Below are 17349 nucleotides of genomic sequence, written 5' to 3' on the forward strand. Positions count from 1 at the left end.
AAATCGGTTATAATATTATTCACAGTAGTAATGTATATAGATTAGTCGTTGTGTGTATTATACTGCACCCGTTCTGGGCTTAAAGCACACCGGTATGTCATAGTTCATCAAGCAACTTAATTACATTGTACGTCCTGCGGGCAAGTGCAGATGGTTAGTAGGTTGTCGGTGTCTCCTCTTCCCCTTTGCAGAATCTGCACGTTCCGGGTTGGGTCTACCAATCTTCTTGGGCTGTCCATTTAGTTCGCAGTGTGGTATTAAGAATCCTGTTAGGATTCGCAGTTTTTCCCCTGCTCCCTTTAATTCATCCTTTACCTCTTTCCTTCCAAAGTTTGTTAGGATGTTGGACTGTTTGTGTCCAATGAATGAGTAACATTGTTGCCTCATTTTCTTTTTATCCTTCTGCCTGAGGTACTCAATAATAGTGTATTCCTATGACACTGATGGACTCCGGTCATACCAGCAGTAAAATCGGTTATAACAGTATTCACAGTATTAACGCAGTCTTGGGTATTAAATATTTTCAATTTATGCCGAAAAGTTTCTTGTTTTGTCCTAATTGCAACAGAAATTCCTCAACAACTACCACAAAAAGCTGTTATATTCTTCACATTCCTTTTTATTTGTATATTCCGCACTAACCACACTTTGGAACTATTTGAATGTCATCCTTTTTCTGAAACCTGGCATACCAAAAAGCATCGTCATAATTACTTATTTTCATGTCCAAAGTATTTGAAAAAAAAATTCTAAAACTAGAAATGGCTCCATGATTCCACAGCCCAAAAAGTATTTTGCATGGAGGACCTACCTCCCTTGAACGCCAAGAATATATAGGAGACTTTATTGATGTGGTCCTTGCGTTTGTCAGCAAGTGCGCCCATGTCACCATTACACTCCGAAGCAAATTCTAACAGTCAACTACAATGTTTCTATCCGCGAATAGAATTTGTTACCATGGTCAGCCTAGATTCACAGTTAACATGGAATCGGCATAAACGGCGGAAATAAAAAGACCTAAACGCTACCCTCTACTCCACAAACTGACAGGACGACAATCCAAGCTATCGACGAAAAAAAACCTTACAGTTTACAAAATGTTACTACAACCGATTTGGACATACTGTACAGAACTGTACGGTGCTGCTAAACCTTCCAATGTTCAACGTTTCCAATCCAAGTGTAGATATTGGAAAGACATTTGGTCAAAAAACTTCCAATACTACCCTCAACAATGACCTTAAAATCAAAAAATTTACCAAGTTTCACAATAAACTCTCCCGTCTCACCAATAATATTGTCCTAGCTTGACAGAACCTATAATTGATAAGGCATCTAAGAGGAATTGACCCCGCGCTCCTACTTTCTGAGGAGTAGGCAGAAGTTTCATTAGTGCAATGAAGTGGGAGGGTAATATTGATTATTTGCTCCCTCGCCAATTATATATAATTAATTGTTAATACTATACACATGGGTGTGTCTTCAATCTTACCAGACTGCAACAAAGTCGCCTAAAATGAACTAAACTTCCCAGAATAGTAAAAGTAAAGTAAATAAAGTGATTCAGTCTTACAGGAGGGCTTAACGTCCAACCACCATTTGTATGTTGCGGACGAGAGGTCAAACCACTGTTCAATATCGACATTTTTCGTATATTCTCAATTAAAAAAAACGATGAGTTAAGACTGGATTCGAACCCAGGACCGCTAGCGTGGCAAATACGAGTCGAACTTAGCCGCTGCAGTCCTCTCCCACCAGAATTGAAACAGCAAATACAATTTATTCTGTTATACACTAACCTTTATAAGCAAAAAATATTATGAAAATATTTGTGTTGAACCGTACATTTAAAATATTTAACTTCAATTATAAACTATTTTAAAACAAAAACGGTATAGATTGAAACTTTATTGTAATTACTGCATATTTCAACATTCTGCAAGCAGTAACATCAAGTGGACAATTTTCAACAATCAAATGTAAAATTTTCTACGTAGATGTCGGCAATTTTTCAAATGTCGTGTAATCAGGATTCGATTCTCGGCGACAAATGAAATGGCCACGGAGAGCTTTTAGTGAAAATATACTTCGTTTTACTTATTAAATCCATTATATTTCGTGATCCGATTGATCAAATAACTTCTTTCAATTAATTAATCTTTATATAAGGTATTGGTTGAAATGATAAATGACGAAACGGAGAGAAAATTCGAAAAGTGGGTTGAGATGGGAAGTTAGTGTCCGAGTAGATCGAAGTCACGATAGCTCAACTGGTTAGAGCAGCGGCGTATTTAGCCGAAGGTCGTGGGTTCGAATCCCGCTCGTGACACTGACTTTTTTATCTCAACTAAAAACCTTAATTAATTGGTCAAGCGGACCACGAAGACTACTGAATTTAATTGTTTCTGACATTGGTATGAAAAATTGAAGATAAATGTATAGCTGTAGTGACTGTACTGTATAGTATAAAAGAGTGTGGTTATTTTCAAATTGAATGGGCTAGTGTTTAATCTCGTTCACTCTCACTTCAATCAATAATTTTATTACAATTAATTTACTGTAGTAAACAAACTTGACAAATGAAATGGCCACGGAGTGGATCGAAGAGCAGCGGCGTATTTAGTCGAAGGTCGTGGGTTCGAATCCCGCTCGTGACACTAACTTTTTTCATTTCAACCGTTACATAAAGATTAATTTATTGAAAGAACTTTATAACCTCCATGCAAATTACTCATTCAGTATAACAGCAATCGTTTCGACTAAACTTGGAAGGATTTGGTAGTTGGGGCTGTAGGTCGGATGTCACTAGGAAGTTTTGTGCACATCCATCCAAATGAATGGATTAACAAGTGGATTTAGTGTCGCGTTAGAACAAAATGCGCTATGCGTACAAACCTGGATGTCATTGAGTTAAAACATTGTCTTTTGTTTCCTTAAGTAATCAAATTTATAAGAAGAAGAAGTTTCACACTTTTTTTTACAATTGGCAATAGGTTTTAGGGTCTTGGTTTGAAAATTAGTTCGCTATATTAAGTTTTTTATTTTGGGAAAAAAAGAGAAATGTTTTATTTTATTTATCTATAAATTTTTGGTGTAAATAGTGAATAGGAGAAGACAGAAATCGGAAGGATCGTAGTCGGGAGTGGTGGGGCGTCTCCGTCCGTGGGAGTGTGGAGAGAGCTTTCGGAGTTCAGTGAGGCCCCAACCAGCTTTCGAGAAAGGTGCGCGTCTCGCCGGGGTCAAGGCGCGAGTGCGTGACTCGTTATGTGTTAGAAAAACGGATTTTTTTTTGTTCGGTTTTGTAAATTATGCTCATCGGATTTTGTGCACATCGCCTCTCCGCAACGGCTTTTTCAAAAGCAGGTAATGTTCAAAATTTGATTCTTAAACGGCGACTTTCTCCCTGCCGGGTGGGGGCTCTCGTGTGGTATCGGCTGGAAATTGGAGCCTACTTTCTATGGTTTTTGCACTTCTGATCCTCTATCGTGTCCATTCAGGTCGAATCGTCCTTCAGACAGGCTAAAAGTTCAAATTAACATGCTTAAAAGTATTTCTATTTTCCAAAAATTCTTCACTGTTCTACAGAAATTTTCTCTCGGTTTATTATCTAACAAGATCTAGCTTGGTTCATTTTCCAACTCGTTTAGAAAAATAATTATATTATCATCTTTTTTAAGAAAAGAAATTAGAAACTTTATTCCACTTGAATTGAGCTTAATTGACTTAAACTTCGAGTTTCTTACGAAATTCGATTAACAATTTGTCATCATAAACAGTGTAATAAACGAGAATCTTCATTGCAAATTTTTAACTTTATTTGTTATTAATATTTCATTGTGATTGTAATTAAGCGTTATTTTAATATCTACACTTTCCCCACGAGGCTTATTAAAAAAATATATAGTTATGCTTAAATTCACATGGACTAGATTAATAAGAAAAAATCCTATAATCCCGTCAGGCTCAACATAATCTACGCTATTCGAAACTATTTCAAGAGCAATTCTGTATAACATGAACTTCTAGGACGGATTCCTCATTTCCTCTTATGAAAATGTTTTGAGATCCAATAATGCTACAAATCATAAACAGCCTAGAGGAATTAGTATATGTCTCAAAACTGATTGTTTTTCAGTGAAATATCTATTTTAAGATATTTTACCTCTTCAACTTGAACTCGCGATATTTATTGTTTTGCAAAGCCCGATTTGGCCGAGTTACGTGCTAGATATTAAACTTAATTAAGTTGTAGACTTTGTGACCAGATAGAAACAGATCACAATCAAAACTATATCTTACATTATAGATTGTACAACCAAAAACCTATTTTTCCTTTATTTTACGCAAATATCTCAGAAATTATTAACTTTTTTCGAAAAAAATAATAACGTAAATGTAAAGAATACATTTCTTTTTAAAATGAATTCTATAAAATTATGAGTTTATTTATCTGGTAGTTTTTTGATTCAGGAGTGCTTATCGAGGGAATAATCCTTCAGACGGACGTTAAACAATTTATAAAAAAATAAAAATAAACAATAAAAGTGATGAAGTTGGTATCCGAGTGGATCGAAGTCACCATAGCTCAATGGTTAGAGCAGCGGCGTATTTGGCCGAAGGTCGTGGGTTCGAATCCCGCACTAACTCTTTCATTTCAACCAATACCTTACATAAAGATTAAATTATTGAAAGAAGTTAATTCAATGTTTGTGATCTTTTTGGTATTATTTACATGGTAATAATTTAGTTTAGTCGTAATGGCTTAAAAATAGTAACATTCATGCTGTTTATGACTCTTTATCTCAGCACAAATTAAGCTTAAACAGTTTTAAAGCAGTACATTTTAAATTCAATGTAAGTTTCTACATCGGAAACAATATTTCTTTGCCGTAAAAATGGTTTTTGACCGTTTACGTTATACTCGTGATCACCCACGATTGTATGGTCATAAGTCGAAAAAATTGGTATCACCCTATTTTCATAAATGTACTATATGATAGACATATCTGTTCGTACTCATGTTGAAGTGGCACAGGGTCACTTATTGGGTCCGTCTTCACTCGCGTGTTTGTCGAATTACTCGGCTTTGCGCCATCTTCAGTGAGGAACTCCTATTTCGAGATCATCAATATCTATTTATAGCAAAGAACTAGAAAATTTGACAGGTCGTTTAATTATCTACATCATGGGTATTTTATTATACGCAGTTAATAATGTCTGAGGTATTCGCAAAAATGTAAATACAAAAACATGTTTTTTGGCCGTAAAAAATTGAACTAAAATTTTTTAAATCGTGATCACATTACCGAAGGTCAAAAGTTGCCGGTTTGGGTCCACGCTATATGTCTGTTAAATATTAATTTTAAGACAGGTTAAAAAACTTTAGAAATGTTCCTTGTAAGTCGCTGTAATATTTAATAGACATATTCTACTTACAAAGTTAATATTTTTCGTCCACAAACAGCCATAACTTTAGCGAGACCCCGGAGATGATGTTAGTTTAAAGCCGGCGTTGGTGTACATTTTTATGACCCGATGAGAAAATTAAATTTCCATCCTCGGAAATTCGACAGAGGGAATTTTTATTTTCAATTTATTTATATCTTACTCTATTTAAGAGAAACCGTGTATAAAAATCGTAATCAAATTCAACGGAGTGCTTTCTAGGGTGAAATAGGTCGGGTTTCGATAAATTCTAGGGTAAGTTAGATGGAACGATTTTCTCAGGGGCCGTAGATTTTGTAGCAAGGTTCGCTAAGTCTTTGACAAACAGGGGTAACGTATTGACTTCGACCCATAAGCCGTGTCATATTGCCATTTCTTACTGTCATCAGTCTCTGGTGTAAACGGGTTTGAAAGTTTGTCGAACCCGCGCTTATTCTACTGTGTTAATTTTGCACAATTGATATTTAAAAATTGTTGGTTTTTGATAAAAGTTTTATACGAAAGATGGCTTGGGAAAATTGAGCCGATGTTTCTCGCAAATAAGATGTGGAATGTTGGCGGGACAGGAGCAATCAAGACGACATTGTCACAGTCGACGTCGCTCTTCTCGAATATGTGAGATGGAGTTTTAAAATGTTCTCCTCCGCTGCATATTTTGGAGGAAAGGCATTTAGCCCGGAAACCCGTGTAGACGACTAGAACTTTGTCAACTCTCCTTTCGAACATTTCGCCGGAATGCGCACGAAATATTACAACGGAATTTCTCATCGAAACAGGCCGGCGAAATAGTTCAAAAGTATTCGATGGAGTTGTTTAAACTGTTTTTCACCACGACGACGACAGACGATGACGAGAATTAAGAGAATCGGCCACAAGAATCCGCCGTTGAAATATGTTCCGAATGACCTCAAGTGACTCAATTGGAATTTACGACAACGGTAAAACACAATTCGAACGGCGGCCGAGTCGGGAGCGAGCGAAAGGGACAAAGTTGCCGAACCCCTTTCCTATGTTAGTAACAAGTAATAAATATGAGACTCTGCTAAGTGGCTTCGGCCAGAAGTTCCAAAGAAATAACTTGTTGAGTTGAAACTCTTAAAGGTATATAAAAGAAGAAACTCTTCTTCAGGTCGAAATTAAATCTGTCGCAGAGAATTTGGAATTTGAAGAATTGCCTCCAAGGGCGAAAGAGGAAGATTAAATTTAAAAAACTTTGCCCAAACAAGTCACACAGGTCATTGATAAAACATGTGCAAATGTTTGGATTCAAGATTGTTTGAAGCGAGGGATTAGGACTAGCTCGTTCAAGTTTCGAAACAAACAGGAAGAATGATTAAAATGAAAATAACTTAAAGAACATCGTTATTTTAAATTTACTTATTACTCCCAACATATTTTTCGCTGATTTTCATTTTTTAACGCCTCACTACAAATACGATTATGTAATAGTGATGATACACAAAATTAGAACGCAGGTATTGGGAGGGGCCAAGGCCCAGAGCGACTATTCAACGCGGGACAAAGTGATCCTGAACACAGGATGTTGTTCCTGGCCGATCCTGAACAAAACGGGTCCCGCCGAGTCAACTGAACTGATTGAAGTCTATAAATTGCCCGGCTTTATGTACGTTTTGAAGAAGATAAATATCGTGCTTTTGTATTTGGTGTATTTATCTATACCTTTATGTATTAAAGTAATTTTTTTAAAGTAAGCACACTGCATTTACAAAACCATGATAGTCTGGTTAGACTTCACACCACTAGAGAACTCGATATATCTCGGGATAATTGTCGATCACCCCTCCATTCACGCTACTAAATTAAAGTCAAAAGCACAATTCATTCTCAATACCCCAAAGTTCTGGAGATAATTAGGGATAAGGCGGTGGAGTACTATTCACCCTAATAAATTACTAAATCCATTACATTTCGTGGTCCGATTGACCAAATAACTTCTTTCAATTAATTAATTTTTATGTAAGTTATTGGTTGGGATAAAAATGGCAAAAAGGAGGAAAATTCGAAAGGTAGGTTGAGGTGGAAAGTTGGTGTCCGAGTCGATCGAAGAAACGATAGCTCAAGCGGTTAGAGCAGCGGCGTATTTAGCCGAAGGTCGTGAGTTCGAATCCCGCCCGTGGCACTGACTAATAAATAACCTTCAACACATTCACACATTCATTCTCCATTTTCTGTCTCTTCCTTTCTCGAGTTTTAATCCCACTAAATTCTTTTTCCGTTTTTCTGGCAAATTATGAACTATATTTGACAGTAACCGACTGTACTGTGACCCACTCTGAACTGCACGGCCTCATCAATTGTGAATAAAATAACACAAAAAACTGAAACAGTGATGATACAACACTACCAAAAAGCATGATAATGTCGTTAACTACTCGATATTCTCGGACCAATTTGGGATAAACCCTCCATTCACGCTAATAAATTATGTTCACACATTTATTCATAATGCCCCAGAATACTCGATATTTCTCGGGGTGATAGGGGGATAAGCGTCAACATTCACCCAAATAAATATATTAGTTCAAATAAATAAAACATATCACATATATAAAGGTACAAAGATCCGCGTACGGTTAAATATGTTATATATGATTCTGGTGTATTCGTACTGTGCCTATTGCGGTACCTCGAGACCAGTCTTTTATTTCTTTATTTGCATCTTTGCAGTTTGTTATAATATTATCTACTATTAAAAGCTCTTCACAAAGAGTACCTACGTGCTCTCACCCCCATTGTAACGTGCCCAGGTGTTATCTTGGTATGACCTATGAGCAATTTAGTAACTATGACATTTTCCCTTCTAGCCTCATTTATATAATTTAGATGTAGTTCTTTATTTTCATTCTTCATCATTTTTATAGCATTAGTATTTGTTCATTTTAAATCCGCACTTTTAACTTTATAATTCGAAATAATTCCCTCATCTATTTGGATTTCCGGATAAAAATCCTGCTTGGGCGCGAAACTGTGGAGAGCATCATTCAGCCGAGGTTGCAAAGTGGGAAAACTTTAAGAAAACGATAGTAGTCCGCTTCCAAAATAGTTCGCCCATTTCTTTCGAATCGACGCGTTAAGTTGTTAAACGGGAAACTTTCTTTATTGCACTTAGAAAATTAAGTTAATCTCAAAGATTGATAGCTGGCGAACGGATAGGGACGAAACGTTTTGATAACGCTAGATAAAACTTGACGGGCCCACGCGAACCCTTGGTTTAATATGTGAGTTATTAACTAAAGATAACCCCTATGATTATTTCCTCTTTTTTTTCTTTTTTTTTGTCAACTTAAATTATGATCGTTCCGTAAAATTTACGATGTTCATGAGGTCTGCGAGTCGGTGACCTCGTCCTGAACGTAGTCTCAGTTATCGGATCCGTCTTTACTCGTGGGTTTCTTGAAATGCTCAACCGCGTTTTAACATTGCGCCATCATCAGTGAGGAACTACAAATCTCACATCTTGTGCAATATTTTGTATAGGAAACGACCGAAGTACATTTTACCTCTAGTGAGACTTGTTGAACCAGCCGGGGTCCGTCTTTACTCGCTGTTGAATTACTCAAACGCGGGAACTGTCGCTCACTGAAGAAGGTGCAATGCCTAAAAGCGTTACTGATCCAATAACTGACTCTTCGTTCAGAATGAATATGTAATAGGTATTTTTAACATTTTCCTAATGTGATCGATAGCATGCCCAAAGTCCTGAATCCAAAATCTGCTGGAAAATTTTACCTTTTTATCAAGCAGGAGATCATTTTAAAGGATTCTCTACTTTTGAAAAACTTAATAGCCTCTGAGATATTTAAAAAAAACTTTTTTCCTTTAATTTAAATGAAGATTTTGTCGCAGTATATAAGTTGTACTCGAGATCACCATGTCCAGTACTGTAAGCTCGCCTGGTCAGATCTTTTAAGATCAATCGGTTTGATTTGAAAATAACTTTAGATAATTCTGTCAGGAATTGTTATTTATTTATCAAAATCAGCTTGAACTATTAGTTTACGTTATTAATGTACTGATGTTAATGAACTATTCATCTTAATGAGTGCGTAATGAATGTTACTGAATTATTTGTTCTAGTTTGTATTGTAAATTTGAGGGAAAAGTTCATTAGTACAACTCCTTTTGTGTTGTTCATAATAATATTTTTTGAGATAATTTACTACCTTTATGGAAAAATCTTCTATTCATGTCTAAATATTGCCTTGTCGGGGATTTAACCAGGTTTATCTAATCGTCCAAACAATGCAGGCTTTTCATAATCACCAAGGACGGACTCCTCAGTATGCCAATTTTCCTTCCACTCGGTACACCAAGGGATAATAACATTTCACCAGAGTCAAGGTATACCCGGAAAATGCCGTCCGATTCAATGTGAACTTCGTCAGACAATTGGAATGTAATCGAAATCATTTCAGACATCGCCTACCCTCCCCGGCATCGATTGGACCCCGTACAGTTCAGGTGCAAAGCCTAAGAAGGGCGGATCAATTGGCCTGGTCTGCATTTTTCTCATATCACAAGAAATGTCGATATGGAACATTAAACATAATGTGTGGTAATTAGTGACCGTTAATCGATAATTATTCAGAAATCGTGAGATGCGGTCTGGTGTGATGTAGGTTTCAGAAAAACATTTTCTTTATCGTGCTAACGTTTCGATCTTCATTGAGATCATCTTCAGGGCCTGGTATTTACAAACATTGTTTATATATTACAATTACATTTTGGATGTGGAAAAGTGAATTTATACAATGCCAAATATATTTTTTATATATTCAATCAAAGTATTTCTACTCACTCAAAGTGTTTGTCTTCTGTGTAATTGTGCCATTCTTGCGTGAATTTATTCAATGCAATATATATATATATTTTTTTTTTAAATATATTTTGCATTGTATAAATTCACTTTTTTTCACATCATACATGTATTTGTTAAATGTAAACAATGTTAGTAAATCCCAGGCCCTGAAGATGATCTCAAAAAAGATCGAAACGTTGGCACGATAAAGAAAATGTTTTTCTGAAACCTACATCACACCAGACCGCATCTCACGATTTCTTAATAATTAAACATAATCAAAGCTATTTTACCAACCACGGATCACATTTACATAAAAATGAATCTATATGGAGTTGTAGTGTACGTTTCTCAGTCGGAAAACTGTGTCCATATTTTCAAAGATTTTTTTTTAATTGACTTAATCGCTTCCCTGACTCTCTGCGTGGCTGATTTTTATTTCACTTTTCTTGCCGAGATGGGCGAGCCTGTTTTGTCGGGGGAATATGGCCAGGAAGGAATGCGGACCACTGATTAATGACCCCGGAGGACTCACACCCTACATTTGCACACAATATGTTCACTTGTCAGTCCACGCATCCTCCTCCCACTACGTGTCATCAGCTGGAATTCTGCCTGGAAAGAAATTGAAAAGAAAAATTGAAGGATGGTATAGTGCTAGTGAGAACGGATAAATTAAAAGTCATATGAGCAAATAATGTAAAAAATTAAGGCGTTTCCTGTATTAAAATCGAGTGACTTTTCTCTTCCCCGTTTTATACATTTAATACGGACGTAATTGAAGAGATGCCGATTTATCTGGAATGGTGAATTGTTTTGTTCAGAAACCGTTCCTCGGCAAATGGTCGGCACGATAATAGTCCAACTTGGTAAGCCGTTGAATCGCAATCCATTAAATGTAGTTCTCCTCCGCTTTTGCGCAGTTCCTTCTTCTTCGAAGTGACGTTAGTCTCAAGTTTCATATCCTTTGAACGCTAATTTTCATGTATCTAAATATTTAGCGATCTCACTCGAGTAACGCGTAATTAAATTTTACCGTACACTTCGCAAACATGATCGATAACAATGCAAATCGTAATATTTACATATTTTTTCTGAGTAACTTTCTGGATAATAAAATAAACACAACATTCATTTTAATAAATTCAAAGATTTAAACAAAAAGAAATGAATGGAAATTCCTCTATAAATTTCTATAAAAAACTCTAGTTTAAAAAATCGCCATATTCAGTTTATATTCTTTCTTCTTTAGGTCTCCATTGGGAAAAACCATTCCTAAGTTTTCATCGCCCTTAGGTTCTGCAGGGTGAGCGGAAAGAAACCCGATTGTCTCAATATCAGAACTTATTTTCCACATGAAAATGCGTTTTACCTCATAAAATGCTGCGATACCGGGGTTATATTTAAAAAAAAAGACTAAAACATATACTTACATATGATTACTTAAAAATGTATTAATGAACAGACAGAATAATAAAATTATTAACAACATCGGACCTAATGGTTAGGTAAACATATGTCACAATTATCTAGTGATTGTTTTTAAGGAAGGGATGGGCCCACCCTAGACTTTGTCTAGGTCCCAGAGGAAATCCCTCGATCGGTCTGACTATAATTTTGAAATTTGCCAGATACCTTTTTTATTGATTTTACTTTTAATAACAAAGTATTACTACTATTATTTTAATAAAATGTAACAGTATTATTATAATAAAAAAAATAAAAGGACAGAAAATGAAATTATTTTGGTTAGAATTAATTTTAAACAATTTATTATTAGTAAGCAACAAGCTTGAAATGAGATAAATGAAGCATAAACAAACTATAATAATGACAATTGTTAAAACAAAATATATTCCTTATATTAATTATAAATGGTATTAATGATATTTAAATAAAAATGAAATTAAACCTTTTCTTTGAATTTTGGAAATAAATTTTTTTAACAAAGTAATAATTATAAACAGCCTAGATTAAGGAAAGGGACGTACCCACGGAGACTGGAACGTTTCGTTTTACTTTTTTTAAAATTACTATTTCACAGGCAACAAGGATGGCAGCGTCTTCACCAGTGAGCAGATCACCTCTATCTGTCCCACAATGTTTTTATTCACGGCCTATACTCCTTTTCTTAGGCTTTATCGCCCCGCGTTTACATCTCCAATCGAAACTGCAGCGTGGCAATTTCAAATTGTGACGGCCCGTAAGATGGGATCGTTACACATATAAACTTGTACCTTTAAGATTTGTTCACGCATTCACAAATCTCCAAGTAGAAAATCCATTCGGCATGATCTAATTACCACTACCATACATCGAAAATACAAAAGACCAAAGTTTTCTTGATCACGATAGAAAAAGGCATACTACGAACCACTCAAATTTTCCTCCTTTATTTTCATCATTTCTAAAATTCCCAAATCTCTCAATCCTTACAGATTCATCAGGCTTCTTTCTTCTATGCCCAAAATCCTTGAAAGACTGCTTTGAAAGCGCTTAAAATCACACTAGATACTCTTAAAATCGTTCTTTCTTTCCAATTTGGCTAACGTAATGATCATCCCTCTATCCAACAAGGTTTGGAGTTCTTGACGTAACCTCTGATCTAAAGAAGAAAGAGTATTGCTTGGGTGTTAGCACGGTTTGTTTCAACATTTCCTACTCCTTATTATCTTATCGGGAAATCCTATGTACCCGACTGCTACTTCAGAGGCGTGTCCAACAAGGGAGCATTCTTGGTCCCATCCTTTATATAATTTATACTGCCGTCCAAACTATCACCCCCTACGGGGCGGTACCGAAATTTTGTATTCTAACTCGAATCCTATTCAGGCTACGTCCAACATCCAACAACAACATGCAAAAGACTGTACATAAAAAAGATACCGACTTCCATTCAAGTCAAGTAATTAGGACTATACCTAGACTGCGGATTGACGACGAACCCTACGGAAGACCTAAGAGGAGACTTGGACAGCTACGAATGCTTCTAGGGCCGAAATCCATCTTGACAGTCAACACTAAACCTAAGTTATACAAGAATTAACTGCGACCACTTTAGGTTCTGCTAAGTCATCCTATCCTTTCAATAAAAAGTCCTCAAATAGTCAAAGCACCTTACTACGCCACTACCCTCACAATCCACAACGATCTCCGACATTCCTTTTGTCAACAAACTGATCCGTTCCCGATTCTAAAAGTTCCACAAACATCTCGATCCTATTGCTATTGCTAGAGTCCTATCTGCACATTCCCATCCAGCGAACCTGCCACGTCACCTCAATCGGCGATTGCCTCGAGACTTCTTTGCCCGACAAACCCTCATACCGAGTGCCAGCACCGGCTGGTATCTCACGGCAACATGTTAGAAAAAAGTTTCGTTTTCAGATTTATAATATGTATAGGGTACAAATAGAATTCTTAAAAAAAAAAATTAAAAAATAGAATCGTTTTTCGACAAATAAAATGTTGGTTTATAGGAAAGAGGAAATTAGGACAAAAGCATTTGAATAAATTATTCGGAATTCGTGAGATGCGGTCTGGTGTGTTGTAGGTATCAGAAAAACATTTTCTTTATCGTGCCGACGTTTCGACCTTTATTGAGATCATCTTCACGGCCTGGGATTTACATTGTTTAAATTTAACAAATACATGTAGGATGTGGAAAAAAGTGAATTTAAACAATGCAAAAAATAGTTTTTATATTCAATCAAAGTATTTCTATCTCCCAAATAGTTTGTTTTCTGCGTACGCAATGTTTGTAAATCCCAGGCCCTGAAGGTCTCATTAAAGATCGAAACGTTGACACGATAGAGAAAATGTTTTTCTGAAACCTACATTACAGCAGACCGCATCTCACGATTTCCGCGAATAATCCTCGACGAACGGTCACTAATCACCACACATTTGAATGAAAATGTTTTGTGTTACATGAAATATTTTCAATATGGAAATGTTAATATACACAGGAAAAATTTATGTTACAAGAAGGACACTTGTCGAGGGTGGAACAATTTTCTGAATGGATTAATTTAAAGCCATTCCAATTAAAAAAAAATTACGTATACAACTAAATTAGAAAATACGATATAGATTCCTTGTTTTATTACCCATTTCGGCACCTGTTTGAAGATTTTTAATTGCAATTATACGGTTCTGCTATCGGGAATTTGAGAGCAATACAAATCGTAAGATCACGCAAATGTATCCACATTAAAAATCGGCCGTATGCAAAAGGCGATTTCGGGCGATATCGCAGTGTGAAATACGGCCCCAATCTTGGATCAAATTTGTGCCAATTAATCGTGCAACTTGGTCAATTCGGGGGTGAAAAATAACAGGTGGCACCCCTTCTCGCCACTCATCCATCACCGACCACCTGCCCACACTCGATGCAACAGTGGACACATGAGCCTCACGGTCAACGGTTGTTTATGGGTTGTTTTCATCAACTGTTACAAAGTACGACATATCAGAATTTTCTATTCATAGACAGGGTCTTTGGGTCCCTCAACCCTCTGGAATTTCGACAACCGACAATTATTAACAAATAATTTTATATCTTATACTATATTAATCTTATTTTAATATATTATTCCATTTACGTTTTCGTGGTCAATTGACCAAGTTACTTCTTTTAATTAATTTATTCTTTCTATGTAAGGTCTTGGTTGAGATAAAAAAGTCAGTGTCAAGAGCGGTATTCGAACCCACGACCTTCGGCTTATACATTAATATAAGTGTTGTAAATGTCTTATTATATATTATAATATATTAATATAGNTTTATATATTATTTAATATATATCTTATATAATAACCTTACCTTGATGTTATATATTTTTAATTGAAATAATTAGGAATAAGTAAAACTTTTAATTGTCAAACTCAAAATGGAAAAAACCTTAATAAGTTGAAAAATATTTTTAAAAAACCTGTTTTGTTCGGTTGGTAGAGTTTTTTTTCTAGTTTTTACGCAGGTTAAAATTAAAGTTTGTTTTGCAGAAAGTTTTCTGAAAGGATTTATTTTTGTCGTGGAATTCAACTGTATCTGATAAAAACCTTTGGACTTTCTGCGGTTTAACCTGGTTGTGATTGCGAGATCAAAGAGTGGATCGTATTTGCCTTCGGTTTAATTGTTACATCTGCCTTTTTAAACTTAAAAGAGAACAGAAAATGTCGGTTCGTCAACTGGGCCACTCATGAGTAAAATTTATTTCGAATTTTATGTTTTCTCGACCTTGTAGATTTTCTAATGGAAGGTCATCTATCTGACATTAATTATTTCTTTCCCACCCAAAACTAACAAACAGTATACAAAAATTGGTAATATGAACTATTTTAATGTTATTGTCTAACAATTGATTAATAATTATTATTTTGTTAAGAATTTAAAGCCCGGAAGAAGGTATGATATATGTCGACAGCAAGGCAAAAGTTCATTTTTGGACCACATCCCTGATCCCAAAAACTCGATATAAATGATGATTCCTGAATAACATTATAGCAATATAAAGTTTTTATATAAATTAGTATAATAATAAAATTAGTTGCTTACATATTGCACAACATATTTACTACTAAGAACTCCCCTAATTTTGACGAATAAGGTCTAAGAAGTTTAGGGAAGCCTTTCATGGCCTGGACTTAATTTGCCCTAGGGGTTCTTCTAAATATGAGTCTCTTTCTGCAATTAATCCCATTTATTGCACTTTGAAATTGTACAGAAGGCTTACTGGATAATCATTCAGTAGCTTTGAAATATACTTTTCTTTCAGAACAATAAAAATCACTTTTAATTCTTAGCGTGCCTCATGCCTGGATTATTGTTCTACCTGATTTTAGACTCATTAAGGATCCATATTTGGGTGTGTACTTTTTTATGGCAAGGTGCTAGGCCACAATAGGGTTCATAGCCAATTGGCTTTTTTTTGCCAGCATGTATACTTTCACATTGCCTATACGTCCTGAATGCCCATGGATCCATGCCAGGGTCGGTCATTGGTGATCTACCTGGGATTCGATACAATCCCATATGCTTTTTGACTTTTCCTCGCCTAGACAGCTTTAAGTGCCGCCTGACTGTTGGAAAAAATGACATTCATTTACAGTATTGAACTCTATTTAAGAAAATTGAGAATGGAATTTGGAGAGAACGAGACCAAACATCCATCCATTTGAATTTAACCTCCATCCGGTTATCCTACACAGTACGTAGGATGCTTCTATCATCATCATCTTGTCAGAAAGAATATTGATAAAATTAAATCCGTAACAATCGTTAGCAGTTGAAAGTTATCCCATAAACAATTACATATGATTACAATGCTGATAATAGGTACAAATTATTATTTAAATTATGAGTAAGTAACTAAAAGTAAATACATAGTAGGATTCTTATCTAAACTATGTATGTATGAATTTTATTACATATAATTTTTGATTTAGAGTTTCTGCTTGCATGGTTGTATTTACTTCTAGGGCATTATTCCAACTTTTTTCACATAATCTGCATTAAATATACCAATTATTTTATCTTACAATATATATTAAATATAAATTATTNTATATGTATGTATAATTTCTGAAATACTATACAGGACAAACCAACCAACAGACAAGGACCTGACATCTGTTTACACATTATTTATCTCAGCAAATAGTTAAAACGGTCCAGCTGTAGTTTTCAACTTTGCAAATATCGTTTTGAAAGACATGTGTAGACATATCAGATGATATTGGCGTAATGTATGCACTTTATATCATTTCAAGCCAATTTTTTAAATGATAAAAGTTCAGCGAGCATTTGGGACCCTTGATCCGATTCTTGGAGGAAACGGAGTTGTTCTGTTTTTTATAGTAATAATAGTTGCGTATATCTAGATTTTGTTGAGAGTGAATGTATTTATTAACGCGAATGTGTGCTGTGAGTGGGTTGAGAAAAGCGGGGGTTTTCTACAAGAGGTGAGTCGCTCTGGAACGTCCGTAATATACATGTAACAGACAGTTCGATATTTACTGTTTTTATTTTTATTTATTTTTTAATGGCCTTTTGAGCTCGTATAGCCAGAGGACGTATGTATTTGT

General features: G+C 35.5%; 1 protein-coding gene across 6 annotated transcripts in view; it reads left to right on the forward strand.

The window, feature by feature from the left end:
- The window catches only part of LOC106662758 (apoptosis-stimulating of p53 protein 1), a 478897-nt gene that overhangs the window by 308998 nt on the left and 152550 nt on the right, over window positions 1-17349 (forward strand). The window contains exon 1 of one of the 6 annotated variants that reach the window (XM_024225253.1): window positions 3150-3363. The exons of the other annotated variants lie outside the window; for them this stretch is intronic. The gene's annotated coding sequence lies outside the window, so the exon portion shown is untranslated. Of the gene's footprint in view, window positions 1-3149; window positions 3364-17349 lie in introns of those variants that run through there. 6 annotated transcript variants of the gene reach the window in all.

Source organism: Cimex lectularius, unplaced genomic scaffold (assembly GCF_000648675.2).
Source record: "Cimex lectularius strain Harlan isolate CLEC.00 unplaced genomic scaffold, Clec_2.1 scaffold45, whole genome shotgun sequence".
In the NCBI taxonomy this organism is placed as follows: Eukaryota; Metazoa; Arthropoda; class Insecta; order Hemiptera; family Cimicidae; genus Cimex; species Cimex lectularius.